This window comes from Orcinus orca, chromosome 2, assembly GCF_937001465.1.
Source record: "Orcinus orca chromosome 2, mOrcOrc1.1, whole genome shotgun sequence".
NCBI lineage: Eukaryota > Metazoa > Chordata > Mammalia > Artiodactyla > Delphinidae > Orcinus > Orcinus orca.
Window position 1 is genome coordinate 122,174,157 of NC_064560.1, and position 19,126 is coordinate 122,193,282.

At 38.9% G+C, this 19,126-nt stretch overlaps 1 pseudogene; it reads left to right on the forward strand.

Moving 5' to 3' along the window:
• The first annotated feature begins 481 nt into the window (after nt 1-481).
• LOC101290217 (MARCKS-related protein-like) lies at nt 482-1,084 on the forward strand (annotated as a pseudogene).
• Nucleotides 1,085-19,126: the final 18,042 nt, after the last annotated feature.

Genomic DNA, 19,126 nt, shown 5'->3' on the forward strand with positions numbered 1-19,126 from the left:
TATAGGGCAAGTCAGATAGATGCCCCTCCAGACCCCAGTACATTGGCTCAATACCTCTTGATTCCAGGCCATAATGATGGCTCCCTCCCCCCAAATTTTTATCATTTCCTGGTTAATTCTTCTGGTACTACCTGATGATATCTCTGTATTGTTAAATGAAACAATGATTTACTTTATGTCACTATATACATTTTCATATGCTTAAATGAAGTGCCCTACTCTCCTCATCCTAGTGCCAGCCCGGTGCTGAAATCTCATTTCCCCTTGAGGACAAAGAACAAGAATCACATTTTAGGCATTCTGGCGCGCAGCTAGCGGGTCTGGCGCTGAGCGGGGGTGGAGCTCGGTTCCCCCCCACACACACACCCCTCCCACTCAGGCGCGAGCCCCACCCCTCCGCCGGCCAGGCCCACCCCGACCAAACTATCCCTTGCGGCGCGAGCCCGGGGCGGCTGCGGGCGCCCCCCAGCACAACCCCCGCATGGGCAGCCAGAGCTCCAAGTCTCCCCGGGCGACGTGAACGCGGAGGAGGCAGCAGGCGCTTCCCCCGCTAAGATCAACGGACAGGAGAACGACCACGTGAAAAGCATTGCAGACTTATCCCCCAAAGGTGAAGAGAGTCGCCGCCCTCCCCCCCCACCACCGTGAACGGAACAGAGGAGGCAGCCGGGGCCACTGGCGATGTCATCGAGCCGGCACTCCCTACCCAGGGCGCTGAGGGCAAAGGGGAGGTCTCCCCCAAGGAGACCCCCAAGAAGAAGAAGAAATTCTCTTTCAAGAAGGCTTCCAAATTGAGTGGGCTGTCCTTCAGGAGAAATCGGAAGGGGGGTTGGGGGATCCGTCTGCTTCCTCACCCACAGGAAGGGCAGGAGCAGGGTGGGTCGGTGCCTGCAGTGAGGAAGGCACTGCCCAGGAAGGGAAGGCATGCGCCACCCCTGAGAGCCAGGAGCCCCAGGCCACAGGGGCAGAGGCTGGTGCTGCCTCCAAGGGAGGAGACACAGAAGAGGCAGGGCCCCAGGCGCAGAGCCATCCACCGCTCTGGGTGGAGAGGGGCCCTACACCAGCTGGTGGGCAGAATGAGTAGCTGGGTGGGGGCAGGTGGATGATCTTAAGCTGCAAAAACTGTGCTGTCCTTGTGAGGTCACTGCCTGGACCTGGTGCCCTGGCTGCCTTCCTGCGCCCAGAAAGGAAGGGGCTGTTGCCCCCTAGCCACGTTTCCTCTCATCCTCTTCCTCCTGTGGATTCTCCACTCATCCATCTGGTTTTCCTCTTAAGGCCAGTTGAAGATGGTCCCTTGCAGTTTCCCAAGTTAGGTTAGTGATGGGAAATGCTCCTGCCCCTGTCCCTTCCTCCTTCCCTGTCCCCACCTGTGCAGAAGGCAATTGCTGGTTTTCTTCCCCAATTCTTTTCCAAGTAGGTTTTGTTTACTCCCCAAATCCCTGAGCCAGATCTGGGGGTGCCTACACTCCCAAACCCTGAGTGTCCAGCCTTCCCCTGTTGAGTTTTTAGTCTCTTGTGCTGTGCCTAGTGGCCCCTGGGCTAGGGAGGACACTGCCTCCGTTTAGGTTTTTATAAATGTCTTACTAGAGTTCAAACCTCCAGCTTGTGAATCAACTGTGTCTCTTTTTTGAGTTGGTAAGCAAGTATTAAGCTTTGGGGTGGGGGAGAGGTATGTAATGTGAAACAACTTCTTGTTGTTTTTTTCCCCTCCCATTGTTGTAAATAACTTTTAATGGCCAAACCCCAGATTTGTAATTTTTTTTTCTAACTGCTAAAACCATTCTCTTCCACCTGGTTTTACTGTAACCCTTGGAAAAGGAATAAATGTCTCTTTAAAAAAAAAAAGAATCATATTTTGTTTGTTTTCTTGAATCATATTTTGAATGGCACAGTACTTTAATGTAGAGGCCCAGAAATTATTTATTAATTGCTTCTGTTTTGGTTGAAAGTACCAGGAGTAGGCAAATTGTGTAATAGATAATGTTTGTCTCTGGCTATATTATCTCTTCTTTCCATACTTTTTCTCCTCTTTTGTGTTACTCTCTTCTACACCTACACCCCCCAGCCCAAAAGAAATTAGCCCCTTAATACTTCCTACTAGATAAAATTATGTAGCCCTTTCCAGAAAATTTGTCTTCCCTCTGATTAAAACTCACATTCCTTCTGTGCCCAGATCTCAGCTACATGTCACCTGTCCCAGAAGTTCAGCTGATAAGCCAATTAGCACTAAAGTATGATGACTACAAGAAGTAGTTCATTAATCTGTTAACAGAAGCACTAGATTATAACTGGGGATATTTGGAGACACAAAATTTGAACCTATTCACTCAACTTTTAATTAATATTTGAGTACACATTACGGTTCTCAAATTTTTCACCATTAAGTAAAGCTTTTTAATTCATTAGACTCCACAGTCCTTATGTTTTGATATACTTTGTTTAGCAAACAAAATTTATTTTAAGCAATATTTGGTTTCCTGTTTTATTACACATACATATCTGTTAATCAAAGCTTCCGGTCATCATGAAGTAACCAGGATATAATCTTACTGAACTGGTAGAATCCTAGCCAACAGCCGAGAAACTCATCTCTTTAAACAGTCTGTGCAGTCTTATCATTGTAAATGGATCACCTTCTTTGACATTTTAGAATACTGACTGTAAAACACATGGATTCTCCAATATTATCATCACATCCCTGGTGGTCCAGCAAACCCAAGTTTAAAATCACTGGTGGAACACTCACTGTACACTGAGCTTGGTGCTAAGTGCTCAAAATATGAAACTAAATAAGCCAAGGGCCCTGCATTGATATTCTCAGGGTCTACTTTCCATTGTGGATAACTCTGGCTTTTGCGTGCACAACACCTGCCTGGATTTCTAACTTCCCCCATTTTTACTCTGCTTATTTCTTAACCACCTAGGGCTCTCCTCAGGACAGAGCACTTAACACTTTTATCTTTTGTCATCTTAAGCACTATGCATAATTCAGGTACTTTTTGCACAGGAGGCAGTTTAGTAGCTGCTTCCAGGGAGAAACTAAACCAGAAGGCAGCAGAATGTGAGGTTAAGATCACTCACCTGAAGTGGACACTTCTCTGGATTTGAATCCCAGCTCTTCCACTTTTGAGCTAACGGAATTAGGGCAAGTTTCTAACCCTCTTTATGCCTCCCTTTTCTTATCTGAAAGACAGAAATAATAAGAGTACTTACCTCTTATTTTTTATGAGGATTAAATGATACAATGTATGTACAGCATTTATCACAATATTAGCACATAGGAAGTGCCTAATGGATTCCATCTATTATCATTATTAATACTACTATTACTAAAGGGGAAAAGAAGAGAAATAGAAATATTAGGATACTGAGGCTTTAAAAAAGGGATGCATTCTTAATGGATCTTTAGCCAGAGAAGTATCAGGTTTGAGGAGATCATTGTTTTGAGAGTTAAACAAAGGACAGGTGAAGGAAGATGGGAAAGAAGAGGAGAGACAAAGAGCAAGGAAAGTGAAGTAACAGGGCAGAAAAGGTTAAATCGTAGACCATGGAACTTGGTGTCTCTCTTTTCCAGGTAATTTTGGGTGCCTATGTCTATAATTTTAACGATCATAATATACTTAAAATGGAATAAAAATAGACATTGCTTGTTTTAGAGAAAAAGTGTTCAGAAATTATAGATTATGTCAAGAGATTTTCCTCATACATAGTTCTAATGAAAATAAGACTAATAATGAATCTAAATCAGGCCGAGACTTCCAATTTTTGACTCTTGAAGTTACGTCAATAAACTCCAGCATTGGATTAGTGAGAAATCAAAATTCATTCTGTAATCTTGGAATTTGAAAGCTGTATTAGTCTCCTGTTTCTGCTGTAACAAATTACCACGAACCTAATGACTTCAAACAACATGAATTTATTACCCTACAGTGTTGGAGGTCAGAAGTCTAGAGTGGGTCTCACTGTGTTAAAATCAAGGTATGGGCAGGGCCCAGAGGAAAGTCCATTTTCTTGCCTTTTCCCTCTTCTAGAGACTGTATGCATTCCTTGGATCATGGTCCCCTTCCATCTTCAAAGATAATAATGGTGGTCAAGTCTTTCCCTCAGTGCATTCCTCTGACACTGACTCTTCTGCCTCTCTCTTCATATTTCTGTATTTTTTTGTGATTATATAGGACCCACCTGATTAATCGAGGATAACCTCTCCCTAGATCCAGGTCATCTGATAGGCAACCATAATCCCATCTGCAACCTTAATTCCCTTTTGCTATGTAACTTAATATATTCAGCGGACCCAGGGATTTGGATATGGTAATTTTTGAGTGTCCTATTCTGCCTACCACAAGAGTGTACTGACTGCATTCTGCTTTAGCTTTTCATGCTTAAAGAAATTAAATAGAATAGATCCAAAGTTTATTATATATGGGTAATTAATACCATTGATGGAGGTTACTTCTGAAGTCCAATTAGAAAGAAGTTCTCCTCACTTACTAACAATTTGGGAAAACTGATTAACCTTTCTGTGCAACAACCCTCTCATTTTAAATGAGAATCATAATATCTATCTCATATTGTTGTTGTGAGAATTAAATGAGTTAATTAATGTAAAGAATTTAGGCTGACATAAAATGAGCAGTCCCTAAATTTAGTTGTTGTTATTATTATTAGCCAGCTTTATGATCTATTGAATCTCTTAAATGTATGTGTGGTTTTATACATTCGTCAGTCATTATCAATTCATCCATGAATCTAGTCTGTCCATTGATCCACCAGCATTTATTAAACATCTATTGTGAAATGAGCAGCATACCACACATAATAGAAATAACAAAAATACCTTACAATTACATAGCACTTTACATTTTCACCTTTTTATCTTATCTGACCCTACTTAGAAGTTCCTGCCCTTAGAAGTTGTAGTCTCCTTGAGAAAACAACAGATTACATACAAATTTAGCCAAACACCCTAGACATAGTATTGAAGCTTTGCAACATTGGGAATGGGCACTCACTCAGGCCTGAGATTCATTAAGAGTAAGTCTATGGATTAGTGAGCACCACATGGGGGAATGACAATGTCCACCGTCTCAGTCTAGATTGGGCTCTTCTCTCACACAGGGCCGTGAAGTCTAGACTCATCAGGTTAATGAGGTCCTAACAGTTCAAAAGAAAGAGAACAACAAAAAAGTAGGCAAAGAAGAAAACCATCTACGGTGTGGTGGCTGTAATACCTCCATGAGTTCCTCCACTAAACAGTTAAATCTACACTACAAATTTCCAGTTTTATTCTTCTTCCAAATAAGGAGGGGTGGAAAACCCAAGACAAAATTATTTGCACAAAATTTCTCAGGTTGTGACCTGAGAAAATTTTATAGGGCAAGCACTGTGTCTCTTTCCCCAGAGTTGGTATTTTGATGTATCCACTTGCTGTTTCGTAGGTTGATCGTTGATTCTGACAGTCACTTTGTACTATAGAGTATAGGGTAGGGGAAGTTTGAGTAGCATTCTCCAAGATAAAGAAAAGACCAATAAAAAATAGGTGGAATGGGAAACCCTCAAAAGAAACAGTAAATGAGGGCACAAGGTTAGAATTGCAGTTTGAGTGTTCCATTCCTTCCACTAACCTCTTGAGTCTGGCTGCCCAGCGGGAACTTTGCTCCCAGGTGGATTTCTGGGACGAGAAGGCCACCATTTGCTCGCTTTACCCTGGGGCCACCCAGCTGCCAAGTGTCAGCTGAACAGAGGTGCATCAGAGGCCTGCAGTCAAAAGGCAGCAGGATGGCTAATTGCCATGAATTTCTGAAGCAAGTCTGGCATCTTGGCATATTGCTGCTCTCCCCCTCCCCCAGGTTAATTGCTGAGAACCTCCGACTTGAAAGCTGCTTATCCTACCAACTTCAGCTGCTGCCCTCCTTTCCCTATGCCACTTCAATTCCTACCTCCTAACACTCTGGAAGTGAAATGAAGTCTCTCATACACCTGGCTCTACTCATCAGACCACCTAAGCTCTAATGTAAATACTTCTTTCCCCCTTTACACACCCCTATGGGTAAACGCAGAATTGCCACATCCCCCTTGGACCTGATTGCTAGGCAACACTCAGCCATGTGAATTTGTCACTTCTGTTTGGCGCAAGTTTCAATTTCACCTCCAACTGTAACACTGCTCGATATATTTTAGATGCCACTGTGGTTGGACGGCATCCCAGGAAAGATGTGAAGTGCTACTGCCAGGAATGAATGATTGGCATTGGGTAAAGCAATTCTCTGAACTCAGCCTTGGCATACCATTAATTGTTAAGTCTGTTCAGCTACCACCAACCTCTTGTCAGAATCATGTCTATTGTAAGTCTTTGCAGCAAGAGTCCAAATGGTAGAGCTCTCTCCCTCTGTAAGATCTGAAGAATTATGTCAATAATGAAAGCAGTGGATTTCTCAGCTCACAACATATTACTTCTTCCTACTTTCATCTATTGGCTGCACTTTCATGTGCAAAGAAAAATAGTTCCACGTTTGAATATTACTGAGCTAAGAGCTGCCAATTCAGGTTCTAGCCCTGAATAAAAGATTTACCTTCCCTTCATTTCTTCATCACAATCTGCTTTCATTCATGGTAACAATTAAATGCTGCTACAAGGAAACATGTTATTAACGGAAAAAGATAAAATTAATACTAAACATACTCTGGTGACAATAAACATATAATATTTGACATGTAAAATTTACATACTGACATTGTCAGAAAACATGCAACACAAAAACAATTATAATTTTTGAATAAACGCATACCATCACTGGCAAGATATAATGCTATAATTCCCAAAGCCTCCATCTAATGTGGGCTACCCATTGTTTATATATATATATATAATATTATTTGTCCTTAATGACACATTCAATTGCCTAGCCACCTACATCGAATATGCTTAAATACTACACAATTTCTTTATTGACTCTAAGATGCTACAGTGTGGAATGCTTTCATTTCTGTGCACTGTGCTAATTAATGATAAAAATAGTAAATCTGTTTTGATTCCCCTTCCGTCCCTCCAGCCACCAACTTTTTAGTCAATTGATTATTTTTTTCCCTCAAATCTAAACATCCTCAGAAAGCTTGGAAATATTTCCCCAGAATGAGTCTAATTAAATAGAAGAAGTCAGTCAGCTATGAGTAAGAATAGTATTTCAGACTTCACATGTATTCCCTGATTCACTGGAAACAAAAGGAGTTTCTGTAACAGTGTGAATGAACCATGAAGTGTGCATGTTCTTTTAAGAAAGGCCAAGGGTGCAGTTCTATTTTCTTAGCTCTGCTTTCATATTTATGTGTCTCATTTCCAGCTCATTGCTGATGCCTCAGTTGCGCTATCCATCACCACTTTTATCCTCCTTGTTCCTCAAAAAGAACATAAAATCCTTTTTTATGTGGTGGTAATATTATTGCAAATAAAAGCAAATACCAAAATCTTTATTAGTCTGCCAAAATAATAAACTATTTAATAAAAGCATGCTGTAAAAATAAGGTCATTTGCATCACTCAAGTTACTTGTAGGAAATACAGAGAATTATTGGTCAAAAAAGCACAAACTGACAGCAATTATTTCTGTTGTTCATCTGACACACCATGCAATAGGGTTAAAATTTTGTTTATATTTTGCATATTTTCTGGGTTCAAATGCCTTTAATATTACTTAAAACTGATTGCTCATTGGAAAATGAAAAAAAAAGATCCAATTCTCACAAAATACTGATTTCCTCTTTGTAAAAAAGACTTTTGGTAAGGGAGAAGGACTAAGTAGACTGTTCTCTTTTTGATGCCTTTTTCACAAATGTGGAAGTTGATCTACTGATAACCTTGATATTGTAAGATTTATTGCCTAAATATTTACCATTTTAATATACAATATTAATTTCATTTGCTTTGGATTTGTGTCCATGCTTCAGCTGTATAATTTTTACCTCTTTGTATTCACCTTTTGTCATTTCTGCATGCACACCAATATAAGATATTTTATTTGGGAAGTTTAGTTTAACAGTGAAAGTTAACAATAAGTGTACTATTTCTAAATAAATGTCTAATGTTTGCTCTTTTAGCCTATTGTAATATAAACTCACCAATACTTTCTCCCTTGCAATTTCCAAACTCAGCTGGCAGATTTGCAAATATATTATTGATATGTTTGTAACATAGCAAACTCAGTAGTGTGGTGAGAATTAAAATATAATTTGTATAGTCTTTCCGTTGCCAAGAATAACTTGTACACCAATTCTTCTACATTAAAAGCAAACATGACAATTAAACAAATATTATAAATCTTTTCAAAACTACATATTCATTATTTACATTACATATTCCATGATGACATTTAAGACCAAGAAAAGCTCTTCAAACTACAGTTATTACTATTTTCTCTTTATAAAGCCTTTTGTCTGTGGTTGTTTTCTTTGGGCCACAAATTAACCATTGCCAGTTTTATTGACATCAGGTTAACATAACAAAATGAGGTGCAATTTCTATACAATGTAATGTTTCTGAAGGATAATTCAAGTATGAAAATTTGGAATTTGAAATAACACTTTTAGGGGCAAATAAAGGCAAGTAAATTCATATACTATGTGTTACGGCCTGAACTATGTCTCCCCCTAAATTCATATGTCGAAGCCCTACCTCCCCCATCCCCCCACCCCCCATACCTAGGAATGTGACTGTACGGGAAATAGGGCCTTTAAAGAAGTCATAAAGATTAAATGAGGTCACATGGTGGATCCTAATCCAATCTGACTAGTGTCCTAAGAAGAAAAAATTTGGACGTATGAAAAGACACTAGGAGTGTGAACCCACAGAGGGACAATCATAAGAAGAGGCTGCAAAAAGGCAGCTATCTGCAAACCAAAGAGAGACATCAGAAGAAACCAACCCTGCAGGCACCTTGATCTTGGACTTCCAGCCTCCATAACAGTGAGAAGACAGCCCTAGACAACTAATATGCTATCCTATATAAACAGAAAATTTTAATAAAAATCTATTTGCAACACCAAATCAAATATATTTATTTTGTCCAATTCTCCCACCCAAATGCATTAAAGACACACAATACAACTAATTATTATCAACTCAGTGTTATGTTATCAACAAGAATCCTATTTGATGCCCTAAGCTCTGTGTTGTCACACAAATGTCTGAAAATCTTGCTTCATATTTGAAATTCTTTGTGTCTCAATAGTTTTCAACCTGGGGTCCACAGACCACAAAAGCCTCTTGATATTTCTTATACACCACATTTTGTGGGCTTTGCATACATTCACTGTCATGGGAAGGAGTGTGTCATCTCCAAAATTTAAGAACTGGGGAATTGTTTCTATTTGACCAATCAGTAGGCAATAGAGATGTTCTCTAATGGAAAAAAAAATCTAATGCCGTATATTTTAATGAACAGGTTTAGATGGACAATCATTTACCATCAAATGAATGATCTGGCTGGTCCACAGTGAGATGCTTGACTCAGTGAATAAGTCATGTGCAAATTTTGTCAGAGGTCAAGATAAACCATTGTTTTCTGGTAACCAAATGTTTTCTAAGACCGTTTACTGGTTTGTAGCTTCTGGGCTCATAAGGATGGCATAATTTCTAAAGAATCTGCAGTGTGGTAGGTTCTAAGGAAAACGTCTGCAAATTTGGTGAATTCTATTTTATGCTGAGAGGAGCATTGAGATTACATGTCTGATCTAGGCCAAGTGCTGTGTCTTAGTGACACTGTTGGATAGTTCTTAGAAGGTCACAGTTCTTTCTTGATATAATTTACAAGAGATTAAGAAGCTCTTCTAAATAGAGCTGACATCTCCCAATTAATACTTGGATTTGTCAACTGTGGGTTTATCTAAATTTTACTTGGCACTATCCTTCTGGATTCATCAAATTCAGTACTGGTGATAATGCCCAGGGGAAAATAATCGTGTGGGAGAATCAAATGAGCTTAAAAACATAAAATCTTCAGGATGCCTCTTTGTGGCCAGCTATCTGCTATGGAACACACCCTGACTAAGTGTAACATGGAAGGAAGGACATCTTTCACCTTCTGCCTGGCCATTCACCTCAAGAATCCATTCTTGCCATTTTTTTTTTCTTGAAGACCCAGTGTAGATATGCTCAGAGGGCACCAGAGCGTGTTGCAGCCTGCCTCAGAAGTACTGCAGGCAGTGGAGGTAGCACCAGAGCCTCTGGGACCAGTAGATACCAACATTTTATAAGGGGCCAGCAGTGTTGAAATCCAGCTAGAGGCACCATCTGATCTGCTGCTCCATTCTCAGGCAGTGAGTGGAGATGAATTCTCAGAAACATTCAATGAGGGGAGCCTCTGGAAAAAGGATTGGAATTCCTGATTCTAAAGACAATGTGGACTTGGAGCACGTGGTTATAAATAAAATGAGAGCACTTTTATCACAAATGGCCCTTTTAAAAAATTCTTATTTTATGCCGGAGGAAACTGTAATCCAAAGAGGATAAAGGTCTCAAAGTTTATAGTAGATCTAGGATTCAAACTTGGATTTCCCTGCCTCCAAAGCCAGTACTTTTGCACAACACCAAGAGTTTCCCTGCCTGATCCATCCACTTTTTGCTTTGTAAAATGTGGCAGGTCTCTATGCTTGTATTTAAGACAGCTACCTAAAAAGTAGTATCATCTTACCTCAGATTAGCAAATTAAAGTGTGCATGTCTGAAGTGGTAAATTAAGCATAGAAAGAAAGCTAAAAGGGTCTCCCACTAAATGCCCATAGCTCTGTCTGAATTCAAGTCTCCACTCACTGCCTGAGAATGGAGCAGTAAATCAGTTTTGGGCACTGGGATGGTGGAGAAACCTTATCAGTTTGTAAAATTTAAGCAAACAGATCCCTATTTTGACTACGTAAACCAGATAATAATACTTTCCCATAACCATTTCACGCCATAGCACATGGCTAATTTAATTAATTAACATGTGTGACATTACATTAGTTTCCTGTTGCTGATGTAACAAATTACCCCAAACTTACTGACTTAATGGAAATTTATTCTTTTACAGTTCTAGAGTACAGATGTCTAAAATCAGTTTCACTGGGCTAAAATCAGGATGTCAGGAGGGACTTGCTCCCTCTGGAGACTCTAGGGGGGAATCTGTTTCCTTGCCTTTTCCTGCTTCAAGAGATGCATTCCTTACATTCCTTGGCTTGTGGCTCCTTCCTCTATCTTTGAAGCCAGCAAAGTAACCATTTTACTATAGGCATCACATGGCCTTCTTCTGTATGCAGGTCTCCCTCTGCCTCTCTTTTATAAGGACACTTGTGGTTACATTTAAAGCCCACCCAGATAATTCAGGAAAGTCTCACTACCTCAAGATCCTTAATGTAATCATATCAGCAAAGATGCTTTTGCCATATAAAGTAACATTCACAGGTTCCAGAGATTAGGATTTACCTGGATCTCTTTGGGGGATATTATTCAGCCTATTACAGGCATTCATACAAAACCTCTTTTTAAGGTATACTGGAGAACTGAAGTATTTTTTCAGATATTTTAACAAAAGTCTATGCTTTTAATGGCAGAGTAGTAATATTTACTGAGTGCTTACTTTGTGTCAGGCACAGCTCTAAATATTTTAAATATATTATATAGGTTAGTAGTAACAAATTATGAGATGGGTTCTTTGTTATTTCTATTTTAAGGATGGGGAAACTGAGGCACACAAAGAGATTATCAAATTTGCCCAAGGTCACAACTATTTCTTTAAATTATCCAGATTAAGTATCTGCATATATAAGCAAACTCCTTAAACTATCATTTCATATTGCCCATGTAGTTATTCTAGAACACTATGCAGTTTATAGACTTGCAGCCACAATGTGCTCTTTGTATCATTTTCAGACAAACGTTAATTTCCTTGCTTTGGTATTCTTTCTTAGAATGGTTTCTAAACAATAAACCCACTAGCCTCTCATTTTGCTACCAGCAATGATAATCCTAATTTTATTTCCTGAGTATCTTTCTTTCTTCTAAAGGTCATAAAGTTCAGGATAGGGTTACATAGTAAAGGGAAAAAAAGCAATTTCTCTCACCAAAGAGGCATGAGATAGGGGGCAGGCCTTGGCATATGCTCAATTCCTGTTGTTACCCACCTCATTAATTGCTTGTTTTCCTTTGAAACTCTTCTCTGAATGTGTTCCTTATAACTTTTAAAACTTCTTTTCATACCCTTGTTTTCAATGGCCCCTTATAGGCTTACAGATGGAAATCTGTTTCCCTTATCCTTATAGGTCACCCATGTTCTTGTTTTTCTTTGTAGCAAAGGAGGGAGAGTGAACAAAAACAGCTCTGTCGTTCAAGATCTTTTACACACATTCCTCAACTTTTGGAGCTTTCTCTAAACCTTAGCTATGTAATAGTGTGTGGGGAAAAGAAGATTCTTTTTTTTAATTTTTTTTCTGGAGTTTTGAAGAATCCATCTTAAATCGTGGAAAAGTTGTAGAATCTGAAGACTCAGTGAAAAGTTAAGTTTGGTCCCAAACCCACTGGCAAGGATTATGGGTTTTATTTTGTTTAGATAGGTTTCAAGTTACATCAAGCCTGTTATTGTCGTGATATTAGAGTACTTCCTTGTAACATTATTAGATTATATAATTGTCGTGACCTATTCAACTTAACTAAAAACAGTGACACTAATGGTGAGAGTTTCATACACCACACCATGTAGTAAGAAGAATGGTTTACAGTAGACTCTGGCCTTTTAGCATCTCTTAACCCATGATACTATTAGTGGTTTATTACATTTCTTTCTATTGCAAACAAAGGAATAAATATACCATGATACTACTATGCATGAAGACGTAGTGTCTTAATAAAATGGTGGACTAAATAGCTCTATAGTGATTGGTCAAGTCATACTCAAATGAAACCTATAGAAAAAGGTTGATTTAATTTTTAAAACTATGAACAATACTGAGAGCAGATGATACTGAGAGAAGGAACTGTATGGTCGACAGAGTCATGAAATTTAGAAGTTAATTAATACATTGGTAGATATCCATGAGATAATTAGAGAAATGAGACAGATGTTGTATTTGTAGCTTTATTTCGGCCTGTAGGACAGCACTTATTTTAATAAATCTGGAGAATTATAGACATATATACACACATAAGAGAGGGGGGAAATCTAAAAGCATTGCTCTTATGACTCTAAGTTTAGGGTTCTCCATAAAGCTTTTTAATTAAAAAGTTATTGAAGAAGAAACATCTGAAATAGAACAGGGAGCAGGTTCCTCAAGTGACTTAGCAGTTTGCAGTAGCATCAACTGTTGCAGTGAAAACAAAGATTTCTAATCTTAGAACTTGGCAGGTGAGTGAGTAACAGATTTCTCAATATAATGTTTTGATTTTTAAGAAATAAATGGATTTGTCACTTTTTTCTTTGGCCTGCTTCACATGCAGTCACATGTTTTATTAACCACTTGGGAGGCTGATTACAAATATTTTTAGTTAAAAGAATTCCTGGTTCTCTATTAACTGAACAATTTCCTAGACCTTGCACCTCTCTGGGGATCTGTAAGGTAGTTCAAGCCTGAAAAAGTGAGTATATTTTTGAATATGCTGATATTAAGATATACGTAGGTCTGTGCATGTGTGTGCTTGAAATAGAAGAGAGGATATAATTAAGAAGTTGAGGCTTTTAGTGTTAGAGTTCCTTTTTGAACATGATTGGTTTCTGTCACTTTATTAATTTCTCTCAACTCTTTGATTATACTGATTGCAAATGTTGGGAAGAAGGTGCAGAGTTGTTTGAGATATTTTTACCCCCTGCAGTACACCATCTTAGGTTTCTTTAAGTGCGACGGATGTTGTATTAATGAGGACTGTTGTCAACGCTATGCCAATAAAACTGCCAATTAAGACAAGAAAAGGTATGCCTAGAGATTTTTTTAAAACATAAATTAGCTAGGTAGTTGGGCTGTATAAAAATACATTAAAAAATAAATTTCTCACTAATAAAATGCTTTTGAGTCGAATGGATTCTACCTATAAACTCTACTCTTCCTCATAGTCTCTATACCAGTCTTGCAAATATTCCCTTATTCACTTGTCCATTGCAAGTAACCATGGGGGCTTCAGAAGTAATAAAGACTATGAATTTACTGTTCAAATATATTTCTCCTGAGGTGAGGGCAGGTAGGGAAAACAATGAACAAGTCAATTTTTGAAAATTATTTGCAAGGCTGCTATAACACACTTTACAGAGAGAAAACAGATTGTCCTTAGAATTTGCCTTATACTGACAGGGCAATTCTAACCCAGAACACTAAGGCCATTTCTTACTATGGTGGCAAAATGATAGAAGCCAAAATCTCAGAGAATATGGTACCTTGCCCTGACAAAGTAAATTGTGAAAATGCCATATTTCTACGATATTACATCTTGCAGAATGAAGTTATCTAACAGTAAATACTTTTAGTTGTCTTTCTTCAAAGGGTCAGAGTTCTTTACTAATTGTACATTAATATTTAGTACACAGTATGGTTTATTTTATGTGGAGCATTTTATGCCTAAAACTCAGATACTTTCAAACATCAGCTTAATTTCCCTTGATCATTAACAGAAATCTAAACATCACTGACAAAAGTTTTTTCATGACACACATAGCTGGAACAAACTTAATTGTTTAGAAATGGTATAAAAATAACCACACCCTTTGGTTATGGCTATTTAATATTAAGCCAATTCAGTATGCATTTTGCTTCCATAAACTGGGTAACCCTCTGAAAAATCTCCTCTTACACTACTGTGGACTTGTTGGCTTGATTTAAATAAGTTTCTTTTTTCCCTTCTCTATCAAAAGAAAATTACTTCTTTTAAAATTGCCATTTTTCACTAGAGATTTAATTCTTTTCTCTGTTTCGTCTCAGACAAAACATAGAGGCCTAATGTCTCTGTGTCAGTGAAGAATTTTCGTATAATTTATAATATTTTATCTTTCCTTTCTTTCGTATTACTCAAACTAGGTTCACCCCTCTACCCACCCACCCATCCACTTAATCATCCAACACTGATTAAATGCTTACCATGTTAGGCATTAGGACTAAAGAAATAATAATACATAATCTCTTCCCTTAAGAAATGTGTACTATTCAAGGTGCTATTAGGGAAACCAAAGAATTTAATGCAAGAAACATTTGTAGATGTGTGTGAAGAATTAAAGAATCAGCAGGAGATGTTGAGGTATTCAGGGACTGGCAATTGTGGAAAGCCTAAATCATTCCTAAGCCTGAAGAGGGAAGAGGAGGAAATGGTGTTACCAGCACCTAGTGAAGTCTGGAGCTAGGCGAGCAGAATTATGAGGCAGAAGAGCACAGCTACTGCCAGAAACACAGCATGAAAGCAGAAAAAAAGCAGCAAAAGAAATATTTCTACTATATTTCTATTTCTCTTTCATCTTTTATTCTTCTGCCTGGACTTGCCATTGGTAAAACCCAACAGAAAGCCAGAGGGTATGAGCCTGAGTGATGCAGTCCAACTGAGATCCATATCAGGGCAGAATCGGGCAGAGAATGAATTGAGGGTATGAGAAGCAGCCTCCAAGTGGCTCCCAATGATCATTGCCTCCTGGTATTCATTCCCTTGTGTATCCTCCCCCTGAAGTGAGGCTGGAAAAGTCGTATACTTCTGATGAATAGAATACGATAAAAGTGTTGAAAAGTCACTTCCATGATATGATTCCATCCTGGCTTCCATCATGGGCTTCCATATTAGACACCATTCCTTGCTTTCTCACTTCCTTACTCTATGGGAAGCCAGCTGCCATCTTATGAGCTGCCCTATAGAGAGTCCCACATGGCAAAAAAATGAGAAAAGTCTCCAGCCCAACAAGGAACTGAGGCCCTCAGTCCAACAACCGTGAGGAACAGAATCCTGCCAATAGCCATGTGAGTGAGCTCGGAAGTAGATCCTTTACAAGACAAGTCTTTAGATGGGCTTCAGCCCTCCGAGAGAACCTGAGTCAGAGTATCTAGCTAAGCTATGTCTGGATTTCTGACCCACAGAAATTATGGGATAATAAAATATTGTTCTTTTAAGATGCTAGGTTTGAGGGCTTCCCTGATGGCGCAGTGGTTGAGAGTCCGCCTGCCGATGCAGGAGACACAGGTTCATGCCCCGGTCCGGGAAGATCCCACATGCCGCGGAGCGGCTAGGCCCGTGAGCCATGGCTGCTGAGCCTGCGCGTCCGGAGCCTGTGCTCCGCAACGGGAGAGACCACAACAGTGAGAGGCCCGCGTACCGCAAAAAAACCAACAACAACAACAACAAAAAGATGCTAGGTTTGGAAAGTAATTTGTTATGCCATAATAGATGGGAAGGGGGGCGGGACAGCGCATAAACAGCTTAGTTTACAATTTTTGCCTCATAGCATTAATTTTTGCCTCTCCATCCCATGAAAAAACTCTTACCCCTCACACAAAAGTGACATCAGCTATTCCATAAATATGGAGTGATTTCAGTTCATTCATGCCCCTTCCTGAAACTTAAATTATAATTAACCTCCCATTAGAACTTTTTATATTCAGCAGCAGAAAAAGGGGGGGAAATGAAATTAACATAAGATACAGCCACTATAATATCTGCTTTTGTAGCTGGTCATGAGACCTAAAATTATATCCATCACTTCTTCCATGTATTTTTCTGATTGGGGTTATTTACCTGGAAGGATGACCTAAACCTTTATTTCCACAATTTAAAATTCTTAGTGGTGCTGACTTTATTGAGATTTCACAGTTTCCCACGGACCATTCTTATGGAACAGTAAGAAGTTCCTCAGTGAAACCCTCGAGTTCCACACGTATTTTTCTTGCCTCTACTGTATCACAGTAACCCAATTTCCACATAGCAATTACCTTAGCCAATAGAGTAAGATCTTCCTGTTGGTTCTTCAGCATGAGAAGCCCCAAAATAGCCAAAAGATTGACTCAGCTCTTAATTTAATGGAACAATGACTATGTTTCCTGGCAGAAATTGTTCTACCTTGGAAATTAGGATTTCTAAATCTTCTGAATACTTAATTGAAATATGAGATACTAAGACAGGTAACTCCCACCTCCATTCTTTGATTCTGGCATCTCTGCATTCTGGCTAAAAGGGCACTATATATCTAATGTTAGTTTAAGGCATATACTACATTCTATAGCATAGCAACCTAAACTCACCAGTTGTTGTTTCTAAGTTGATGCCTCAGCTGATAAAAAAAGTCTATTTTTTAATATATTCAGAAACTGTGGAAATAACTACAGGATGGGTCTGTGGACTTATTGAATCCATTGTCAGATTAAATAAAGTCAAGACTTCATTTATCACTTGACCCCGTTAAGTCCATACTCTGACCACTGGGCCATAATAGTGTTTTGTCTCCTAAAGACTATTATCTCAAATTCACTATCTAAAAACCCCCAGAAGGACCGGGGATTTCCTTTCCCCAGTAAAAATCATCCTGGTAAATGACCATAGGTTAATCTGGAAAAGTCATAGATGCCATTTGTGGCCATATTTCAGGCTACATTCTTCCTCAAAGGGACCTGGCCTGCTCCTTAATTAAAGGACTTCAGATCTGTGAATTGGGAACTGGGTATGAGGCTAATTCTCACTGACAACTTAAATTGGCTTTTACTTTATATAAGTCAAGAAACACCTTATAAGATTGTCCATATATTTAATTGCCAGTGACCTTGTAATCTATTAGTCACTGGCACATGTCCATGTTGGTCAAAACACTGATTACCACTCTGTAAACTGTGTCTAATAAGATATTATTAATAATAATAAAATATATTATTATTAATAATAAGGTATTAGTATTAATCAGGATATTGGGATAATTGTGCCCACCTTGTCTCTGACAGTTAAGAGCAGCCACTTGGCCTTGCTACTCAGGGAGTTCATTTTCATGGCAACATGCTCATGTCCATCCTCAGCCGTTAGGGATGCCAGCACAGAGGTTTTCAAGGGTGCTCTCTTCCTTCCATTGCATTTTAGTATGTTTTGAATGAAGGAGGTGTCCTCCAGGATGTTCTGGAGTAAGGAAGGTGAGAGGGTGTGGAGCAAATTGCACATTTTAAATCTGTTCTAACATTCTTATTTCTCTAAGCCATCAAGCTTCCTTTTCTACATTATGTCAAGGTAATTCTGTAATCTTAAACTCATTAACTACAGGAAACTATTGAGTCCAGGCTTTCATTTACCAGCCAACTGTTTGACTCACTCCCAATTTTTCTACCTAAAATACTAAAATCTCATATTCTAGTAGAGGCCACATACATATATTTAGCATATTCCAATGGTTCTCAAATTTTAACATGTACCAGATCACCTAGATGATTTGTTAAAACAGATTTCCAGGCCCCATGCCCTAGAATTTCTGATTCATTAGGTCTAGGATGGAGTCTAGGAAATCTGCATTCCTACAAGTTCTCAGGTGATGCTGATGCTGGCTGGTCCAATGACCACATTTTGAGAATCACTGGCCAATTAAATCTTACAATTCATTCACCTTGACCTAATCTCTTTAGCATTCAATCTAATTCATGCTTGCCAGATTCTTGTTTATATAAATTGGCAAGATGATCTCCCAGAGCAGACCTTGCAATTTTCTCTCAGGATTATGCTGGGTCTCATGGTTATGTTGGGATTTAATTCTCATTATGGTCCTGGAGGCAATAAGGCATGGTGAATGGGGCAGGAGTCTTGAGGAGAACAGGTACCCCCTTGAGAGGCAACTGCCCCAAGCGAAGTTATTGAAAAGTTCTTCTGGAAGGAAAGACTGGTTTCATTAGACAGTGGGAGAAAGCATCTTCCATTGTCAAGGCAGCTTCAAAGGAATTTGAGTTTCTAAGTTCTCAGACTCATCTATGCCTGCCCAAATGTCCCTATTTCAAATAATAGTTTTCACTTCTTCCCAACAAGTGTCCCTACCTTAGATAAGAAACATGAATTCTTAATGTGGATTCTAGGTTAGGAAATCTTGCTTAAAGCTTCCATAGAAGCTTTCTGATATTCTCTTCATGTCTTTGGTTTGAGTTCAAGCACTAAGCTTATTGTTTTCTTTTTTATAAGCTTTACAA